Source organism: Neolamprologus multifasciatus, chromosome 17 (genome assembly GCF_963576455.1).
Source record: "Neolamprologus multifasciatus chromosome 17, fNeoMul1.2, whole genome shotgun sequence".
Lineage (NCBI taxonomy): Eukaryota > Metazoa > Chordata > Actinopteri > Cichliformes > Cichlidae > Neolamprologus > Neolamprologus multifasciatus.
In genome coordinates this window covers 17,854,267-17,863,678 of record NC_140455.1, presented here as the reverse complement: position 1 = coordinate 17,863,678, position 9,412 = coordinate 17,854,267, and the positions used below count along the sequence as shown (strand labels likewise).

Sequence of the window (9,412 nt, the reverse complement as noted above, 5' to 3'; positions counted from 1 at the left end):
TAATCTCAGTCCAGGATCAGTATGGCAACTGACCAATCATGTTGTTTGAGCATTCAGTTGGCATTAGCCAAGAAGTTCACTAATGCAATTAAAAACCATCACTAGCAACTACCTTGCAGTATATTTTAAGGTAATGACCCTAATACAGAGAGATTCCCAACAATCATGTTACTCTATGAACAAGCATTGGCAAAAGTGGGAAGCAAAAACTCTCTTTTAACAGGAAGAAACCTCGAGTAAAACCACACGTAGGGAGGGACGGTCGTCTGCTGTGAGTGGCTGCAGCTGAGCTGAGGAAGACTAATTTGATATATTTTTGTTATGCTGAGTGAACGGACTCTATGGCAGAACACACAGAAGCGCAGAAAATGCAAGGAGTGCTCTTTATTTGTGGTGTCAAAATTATATGAAATTATACAGAGGGACAAACAGAGGGAAACCAGGGGAGGACGCTGACACGTATTCGGAGGGAAAGGGGTTACCCGCGCACGCAGGGTGGATCTATAAGAAAAAGAAAAACGAAACTTTAGAGGGAGATGGCAAACCACCGGTAAGAAACAGCAACAAACATGGGGAGAGTTGGAGAGCTCACTTGTCACACTGGCTGTACGGGCTCGGGCGGGGATTCTCGGGATGTGGGAGAAACGCTGTAATTGATCTCCGTAGTGATCCCGGAAATGCGGCTTCACAAACAGCTGATAGGTAAGCGGGTGATGGATCCGGCTGAGGATACAAGACAACAGGTAAGCAAACAAAATCCCAGACATAGGTTGGCCTTAATGCACACCGCGGAGAATTAAACACGTTACCACTCGAGGAGGTGGCAATACTCCGACACCAGACGTCAGTCGCGCTGCTCCTAAGTAACGCTCCATCAAATGACGTCTGATGCACCGCCGGTGTGTCAGCATCCCGTGACACACCACCCCGCCTACCTGAGCTGAAAACAGAAGCAGACCCCGTGACACCACACCAGAGAAACCCCACCAACTCCTAACAATTTTATGCAAACTGTGTTGTATTTACTTTGGCTGTCTTCGTCTCATATTACATTAAACATGAAACATTTAACTGACAAAAAGAAAAACAAAGAAATAAAAAAAGATATTTTTTTTATTTCTTTTCTTTATTTTGGAGTCACCAGTTCTTTACTGTCAGAGTGAGTTTGAGCCAAGGGTTAGAGAGTAGTAGGAGTTTTAGAAGTTCTGGTAAACAGACCCTTTTAACGGCCCAAAATGTTCCACTGTGAATTTGTGGAAAGAGGCTATCAGGCCTGAGGTTTATGAATAAGTTATCACCTAAATGTAGTGTCTGTGTATCTGCCAAACTCACTTCATCACTTTATTGTATTATTTCTAAACTGAACTGAACTACAGCAGACACTCAAAACACAACTTCCCAAACTGGAAAAATAATTATAACCTCGACAGGAAAGTACTTTGAACTCCACAAACAGATCAGACTTTTTAAAGATGTCCTGACAGATGGAGTTGGGACTCAGAGTACAGCTGCTGTGTAACAGCTGATTCTACTGTGAAGCCCCAACTCTGTAACAGATCACCTGTCTGAGGATAGAAATGAGTCCTACCATTGTAGAGGAGCATAGACTGTGTGTCCAGGCCTCTCTGTGTGTCTGTAGTTGTGAATAATTCATCAAGTTCCTGCTGCTGTCAATGCTTTCTCACTTTGGGGACTCATGGATTTATTAATTTTTTTTTAGAAAACCACAGAAAGTTGCAGAAACAAATTCCCACCAACAACCAAAAACAGCTAATTCAAATCCTACTGATTGTTTTTGCAGACGCTGATCAGATTCTGGTGAATCGCTTATATACAAGTGTGTGTATGTTATATACACCTCCAGCACCTCCACCACAATTGCTTTGCATGAATAACAGCCCAAAAATAATCCTTATTTATCCCATACTCTGTCTTTTTACAGACCCTTAGCTCATTCTCTGTCTAAAAAAGACATTTTAGCCCCTCCCTCTTTGAATCCTCCCTCACTTTAAGATTGCTTTCTTCTAATATGTTACCACTGACAAACAGAAGGTATGAGCAGCAGATCAGTAGTGTCACACTGAACCCAGATTTTAAAAAAAACAACAACTATACTCTGTAATTGAAACTTTGATCATATTTATTACACGGGACAACCATTGGAACATGATGTTTACAGAGCGGTTAAAAAAAGGCTCAGTTTAATCTGTTTTTAGTTTTCCTGAGGATGGATGGGCAGATTTGGGGGTTTTCTGTTATTTAATGGTAATTTTTCTAGGGCACTGTGTGGCCATGAGTTTTCAAAGGGCGTTCTCAAAAAAAATCAAAGCTCACTTTTAGTTCTCCATCTCAAAGTGTGTACATTCATTAGGCACAAAAATAGAAGTCTAAACTTTATGTGTGAAGTAGAGTGGAGGTTTCTCAGGTCTACATGTGATTCAAACACCTCAGGTGTGTTAATTGGTTCATGCCAACCCTTCCTTTCCCTGACAGACTTTCTATTAATTCTATTTTGCTTTTCCTACTCTGTAAATATGTGTTTGATTAAACTGTTTTCTGTTTGTGCATTTGGAAAAAAAGAGATTGGAAATTGTAGAAATACATCTCAAAACATAATAATCGTTATGAAGTCTTACATGGAAACGCTTTTGTGTGAAAGTAGATGTCACTTCTACTTTCACTTCTTCACTACGCAGTGTTTTGCAGCATCCCTAGGGTGTGCAACACAACTGACAAAGAAAACCACAACAAGAGAAGAATAAAGGATGTGCTCTGCTTTTAATCAGAAATTCTTTTTTTTTTTTTTTTTCGCCTGTCCCATTTGGTTCTTTAGCCGTCAGAATTGTTGTCTGAAGACCAACAAGGATACCCAATGGATTTATTTTGCCAAATGGATCATCATGGCATTGCCGTATTGGTCCATTTGATCGACCTTTGTTTTTATTATTTATTTTATTTTCAGTTGTTACAGACGGGACAGACATGAGTGAGGGATAGGAAAGGGAGAAAGAAAGAGGAAGGAAAAGAAAAACAGAAGGGGAGAGGGACAGTGAGAAAGGGGGGAAGAAAAAATATCTCCGGGATCACCTGTTGAGAGAAAAAGAATAGAAAACAAGCAAAAAACAAAACAAAACAATGCAACATACTATACACAACACCATCGCATTAATCTAGCTAAGTGTAAACAGCAGTAAATACTAAATATTGAATGTTGTTGTGCAGCACGCAGGACAGACAGCGCACAATGTGCTTTGAAGTAGCAGCCAAGAAAGGTGTGATTTAAGTCTACGAATAGTGAACACCCATGTGCACACCTGTGTGGATCGGCGCGCTTGTATTCAAATGGTTTCCCCATGTAATGGTCTGCTAGAGGATGTAGAGAGCCATAGCCCCGTCCCCCAGGGCATGAAGCAGGCATGGAGGAGATCCAGGCCCCAGACATCCAGAGGCCCCAGAGTGCAAGAGCCCAAGGAGGACCACCGGAGGGGCATCCGTGCCACCTTCATGGGAAGGGCTGAGGATCCCCAGATGAGGGGTCACCCAGTAGCCACCGGGCAGAAGCTAGAGGGGGCTGCACCGGCGTGCCCGCCGGCTCTGCCGGCAGCCAGCTGTGCCAGAGTGAACCGGGCCTCCGGCCTCTGTGCCTGCGGCTCGGTTTTTCCATTTTTTCCATTTCGTTTTTCCATTTCTTTGTGTTTTTGAAGGCCGTTCCCTTTCCTCTGTCTCACTTGTGCCCTCTGTGTTTTTGCACTGTATATTTCTGCCTTTCAGTTTACTTCCTGTTATATTTTGAAGGTTAGTTGCTCAAGTATTTTCCTGTTTTTACTTTCACTTTTGTGTGAAGAAGGGTAGTGAGATCCTAATGCAGGCAAAAAAGAACAAAGGTGTGTATTGCTTTCTTTTCTCACACTGTCAGATCAACCTTGTATCTCTGACACCATGTCCCATGGTCTCTCTTATAGTCTTGTGTTGGTGTTGTTCCTGGATCAATATAATAATGTTTCTCCAGGTTCAAAATTGCAAGTGACCAGTGACTTTGCTATGATGTCATAGCTTTGCAATTTTGAGAAAAAAAAAAAACTCCCAATGTGCTCTCAGATAAAAATCCCCCATTCTCTTCTTTTACTAGAACATTTTTTTTCTTTGATTATCTGCAAATGTGAATATATCTTTCTGCATTTGGGGCTTCCCTTTAAACATTAGCGCCAGCATGACAGTGTCACAAAATTAAAATGTCCCTTTAAGCCTGAGCATATGGGGGGTATTGTGCAGTTTGGCATGCTTCCACTTACCCTGGAAACATTTCTAAGGCAAAGTACAGCTTATCAACAATGCAATGTTTTTCTCAAGTAAAAAAAAGAAATAAACATCTTTTGTTTAAATATTCCCTTCTAATTCAATCGTCTTTTCATTTTTATTTTATAAACCTAGTAAATATAGACCCAAAAGCAGGACTCAGAGTACTGGAAGCAACAGGTTTGTTTTAAGGTACACGATACGTAGGATGAATCTTCATGCAGGGGGCGGTTTGACAGCAGATGCTCTAATAATCTTGTCAATCCCAAAGAGTCAATGTATGTTGGTGATCTTGGTGACAGCTCCTTAAAAAAGGATTTCAATGAATATCTTAGGGGAAAGGCATACCGTCATGGCTAACAGATGGACTCAAGCGCAGACAGTGTTCAGGGAAGCAAAAGGGTGACAATTTATCTTTGCAAAGGGAAACCACAGTGATGTGTATATACAGTGAGTGAGGCAGAGGTTCAGGGTTCCGGGCGATGGAGAGAAGGGAATCCACACTCGCTCTTCACCACAGTCCAATTTCCGCCACTCCTCTTCATCCACTCTTGCTCTGATTTCCACTCACGACGACACGCTCGGGGATCACAGGAAAGGGTCCACCACCAGTTCCGGGGAGATCTAAACACAGAGAGCTCGATTAGAACCAATGCGCCAATGAACACAGAGAGAGTCTTTTTAGAGAGAGAGCTGATAGAACGAACACGGGAGGTTCAACGTTCCTGCACCAACTGTGTTAAATTGTCAAAGGGAACACCAGCAGATCAGCAACAGGTGGTGTAATCACCGCAGGGGCATGGGCCAAGAGTGAGAGCCCACAATGAGCTCCGCCCAAGCAAGCAGGAGAGAGGGAGAGGGATAAAAAACAAACAAACAAACCTGTGGCCAACATGAGCCATCCGGAGAGGCACGGGGACCATGACTACACTCTGACCTGGGGTGTAATGTGAAGCTGAGTTCCTCCATCCGTCTGCCAGATGCTGATTTTGAGTAACAGTTCTCAGAAGAGCAGCTTTGGTCTGTTTTCAGACCAGGCAGTAAAGTCCAAGATAAAACTAAATATCTTAAAATTGTTTCAAGCTCTCAATTTGCTTGCCTGGCCTTTACTCTGGAGATGGAATCCAGACGATAGGCTAGCTTTTGTACCCAGTAAATGTTAAATGGACTGGTTCTTATATAGTGCTTTTCTACAGACCGCCTTGTTAATAATAATAATACATTTTATTTATAAAGCGCCTTTCAAGACACCCAAGTAAACTTAACAATAGAATAAAACACATAATAGAGATGACAAAATGAAGAACAATAGAAACAAAAGCACACGTTAAAATTAACAAACAGTGGGTTCACAGTGAATATGCAGGTTTGAAAGGATGTGTTTTGAGTTGAGATTTAAACTGGGGGAGAGAACCAATATTTCTTATAGTTGGGGGTAGAGATCTCTGCTTTCCATGGTGGTGAGGTGGAAAGAAGGCACGGCAAGCTGGATAGAAGAAGAGGATCAAAGTGAACGGGCAGAAGAGGTAGTGCTTAACAGATCAGAAAGGTAAGGAGGAACAAGGTTATGAATGGCCTTGAAGATGAGCAAAAGAAGTTTGTATATCATCTGGAATTTCACTGGGAGCCAGTGAAGTTGGGGTGATATGCTGGTAGGAAGGGGTTCTGGTAATAATGCTCACCCATTGTTCACGCATTCACACACACAAACTACCAACCTCCGATTAGTAGGTGATCTTCTCTACCTCCTGAACCACAGCCAGCCTAGTGTCTCACAGAAGGTTTCCATGTCAATCGAGGACCTTGGTCTGAAACAGTTACAAGAATTTCAAGAATGCTATGCAGGCAGAAAACATGATGGACTAAGTGGCTTTCTGTTTTTGTGGAGGGAGGAAGTTTGGCTAAAGCTACAAAGTGGGTGTTTTTAGAAAATCTGTCAATTATGGTAATGATAACATTCTCCACATCAGATGGAGGTAGCAATAAATCCAAAGCAATATGAGACCAGGAGGAAACTGGGGGTGGAGCAGACCAGCTGGTCATTGAGAGCTACTCTTATTTCTGGGACAGATGGAACAGTGTGCTATAAGTTCTCTAACATCTTTGTCCAGGGATAGCCACCAAAAAGACTATTTGAGGACAATGATAGTGCGAGTTACCCCAGGGTACAATACAAATTTCAAATGTGGTTTCAGTGTAAGCAAACTAAAAGAGACAAAAAGATGGTTGAGGGGCCTGAACCAGGATCTGGTTCACTTAGATGATTTTGCTGCTAAGCCCAAATATCTACTGGCTCTCTTCCACAGTGGCGGCAGCTGACTGCCCCTTCCTGAGCTTGGTTCTGCTGGACGTTTCTTCCTGTTAAAAGGGAATTTTCCTTCCCACTGCTGCCAAGTGCTTGCTCGACGGGGCTCGTCTGATGTTGGGGTTTTCTCTGTATTATTGTAGGGTCTTTACCTTACAGTAAAAAACACCCTGAGATGACTGTTCTTTTGATTTGGCACAACATGAGTAAATCAAGTTTAAAAATTGAATGCAGCATGAGGCTGCCCACATTGTATGAGGGAGGCAAGATGGTTTCTAGAGCAATGAAGTCATCTTCTGTAGAAAGCTAACAAGCAGTGGCATCAGTGACATCATAGCTCATCTTGAATGTAGTTCAAGACTGGTCAGTTTTTTATGGTCAGTCTAAATGAACAACTGCTCACCCCCTTCCTCATAGTTTCCTACATCATAGTTTCTGTCAGCAGAGGTCAGAAGAAGGAAATGTGGGCCAAGACTCTTCCCTCTGAAGAGGGAGCCTTCTTAGACTGTGAGATTTCCATCAGTAATGGAGGACATTTAAAAGCTGATGTGTACCTTAAACCTACACATAAGGACCAGTATTTAAGGTTTGACCGTCATCATCCACTGGAGCATAAACTGGGTGTCATCAGGACGGTACAACATAGAGCGAATACCCCCTCCACAGACACAGCGGCCAGGGAAGCAGTAGAACATCACATCAAGAAGGCCCTGAGTAAATGTGGTTATCCCAGCTAGACATTTGTCAAAGCTGGGAAGGCACCTAAAGAAAGCTCCAGCCGATCCAGAAGAGAAGGAAAACTGCTACCTAAGCGAAAACCCATAGTGATCCCATTTGTGTCAGGAGTATCGGAACAGTTGAGACGCATTTTTTCTAAACACAGCATCTTGGTGGCTTTTAAACCCCAAAACAAGCTGCACCAAAAATTGGTCACAAACAGAGTAATATAGTATATGCTGTTAAGTGCCAGGAGGATTGCCAAGATTTTTACATCGGGGAAACCAAACAACCTCTGGTGAAGAGAATGGCAGAACACAGAAGATCTACCTCGTCAGGCCAGGACGCCGCAGTCTATTCACACCTACAGGCCAGTGGACATCTTGGACAGGGAGGAACGCTGGTTTGAGCAGAGAGTCAAGGAGGCCATTTATGTGAAAAGGGAAAGACCATCTCAGAATTGAGGAGGGGGCCTAAGGGTACATCTTTCGCCATCTTACAATGCTGTGATTACAGCCATTCCCCAACTCTCTGTGAATGGTACTCATGGCCATTGATCAGGGGTCCTTGATTAATGAGCTTTGATCAGTGTTTGTTGATCAATGAGAATCAGAATTTGCATATTAATGATCAAGGGACGGACCTCCCAGCCTTTTGTTCCCTCAGTGGTGCTAGTTTCAGTCATTATGCAGATGTACTGTTTATAAGATTGGCGAAACCTGAGGTCAGCTGAGACTGAACAAGTCACTTGGATGAGTGATGAAATGTTTCTCCCACTGAAAACGCTACGTCCAGATGAACAGAATCATCTTTTGGGGAAAATGAAGGAAACTGTGAAGATTTTTTTTTTGTGCTGTAAGTTGAGATTTTTAGATGAGCACTGATTTGTTAGGTGTAGGGATGGGTATCGTTTAGGTTTTATCCGATACCGGTGCCAAACCGGTACTTTTGAAACGGTGCCGGTGCTTAAACGGTGCTCAAACCGGTGCTTAAAGAATGGAAAACACAAAAGTGGTCCAAAAACCTCTCATGTTCAGCTGTTTTTTTGTAAAAAGATAACAATGTTAGCCTTTTCTGCAGCTATGGGGCATATATGGTATCATTCTTGGCTGGAAGCAGTGCTTAAACAATGGAAAAAAACACAAACTTTGTCCAAAAACCTCTCATGTTTTGCTGTTTTCCACTTTTTCTTTGGTCATTTTAGCCTTTTTGGCCAGGGTGAAGGGAGTATCTGCCATAAAACAAGAAGACAGCTGCATGTAGCTATGATGGTGTTTGCTGTTCACCTTACATGCATTAATGTAATAACGTGGTTAGCCTACTCAACGTAAATTACACACGAACAACATTAAGCTACTCACGCAGAGAAGAACGGCTGCTGCTGCCATCATCATCCGTCATCATTTCTGCTACACTGGCAGGGCTAGGGGCCAGGACTCTCCTCTTCGGGTTTTTGGGGGATGTTGCTAATTCCGGGTCCGATAACAGGCAACCCACAAGCAGTAGATGTGCTCGGTGTGAGGTCTCGCAGCAAGCTATCAAATACGGCGCATTTCTCGGCTTTAAAAAAAAACACTATGCGTCGCCAGGTGTTTCATCAGATTTGAGGTGTTACCTTCTTTGACAGTATCACAGTATCAGCTTAAAGCACTTGTTGCAGCTGCTGAGTTTGCATCTTTTGCTGTGAAGTACAGCCAGACTTTTGACCGCTTCGCCTTGGACATTTTTAATCTGTAGCTCTGCTCTAAAAGAACGTACGTACCTGGACCCGCCTACTATTCTCGGAAACTTAAAATGATTGGCTAGAATCTAAAGTGTATCATTCCATACCAGTTGGTGGCGGTAATGCACCTTTCAGTTGTTTGCCAACCGCCAATACAAATGTAAGGAAGAAGAAAGTGTATCACAGCTCAGGAAAAAAAGCACCGAAATAAAGCACCGAAATGTGCGCTGCTTTTCGGTCTGGTTACTACCGTTTATGTCAGAACCGGTGCCATCATGGCACCGGATACCGGTACCCATCCCTAGTTAGGTGTTTAATTCATTTGACTGAAAGCCAGTGATTGTATCTAAACACATGTTCTAACCTTAATT

General features: G+C 42.8%; 1 long non-coding RNA gene across 1 annotated transcript; it reads right to left on the bottom strand.

The window, feature by feature from the left end:
• Nucleotides 1–369: 369 nt before the first annotated feature.
• LOC146499252 (uncharacterized) lies at nt 370–1,003 on the bottom strand. Its single transcript, XR_014870249.1, has 3 exons — nt 810–1,003; nt 593–723; nt 370–501 (listed from the first exon to the last, which is right to left on the bottom strand). It is a non-coding gene; the product is annotated as an uncharacterized LOC146499252 (long non-coding RNA).
• Between the last annotated feature and the right edge of the window lie 8,409 nt (nt 1,004–9,412).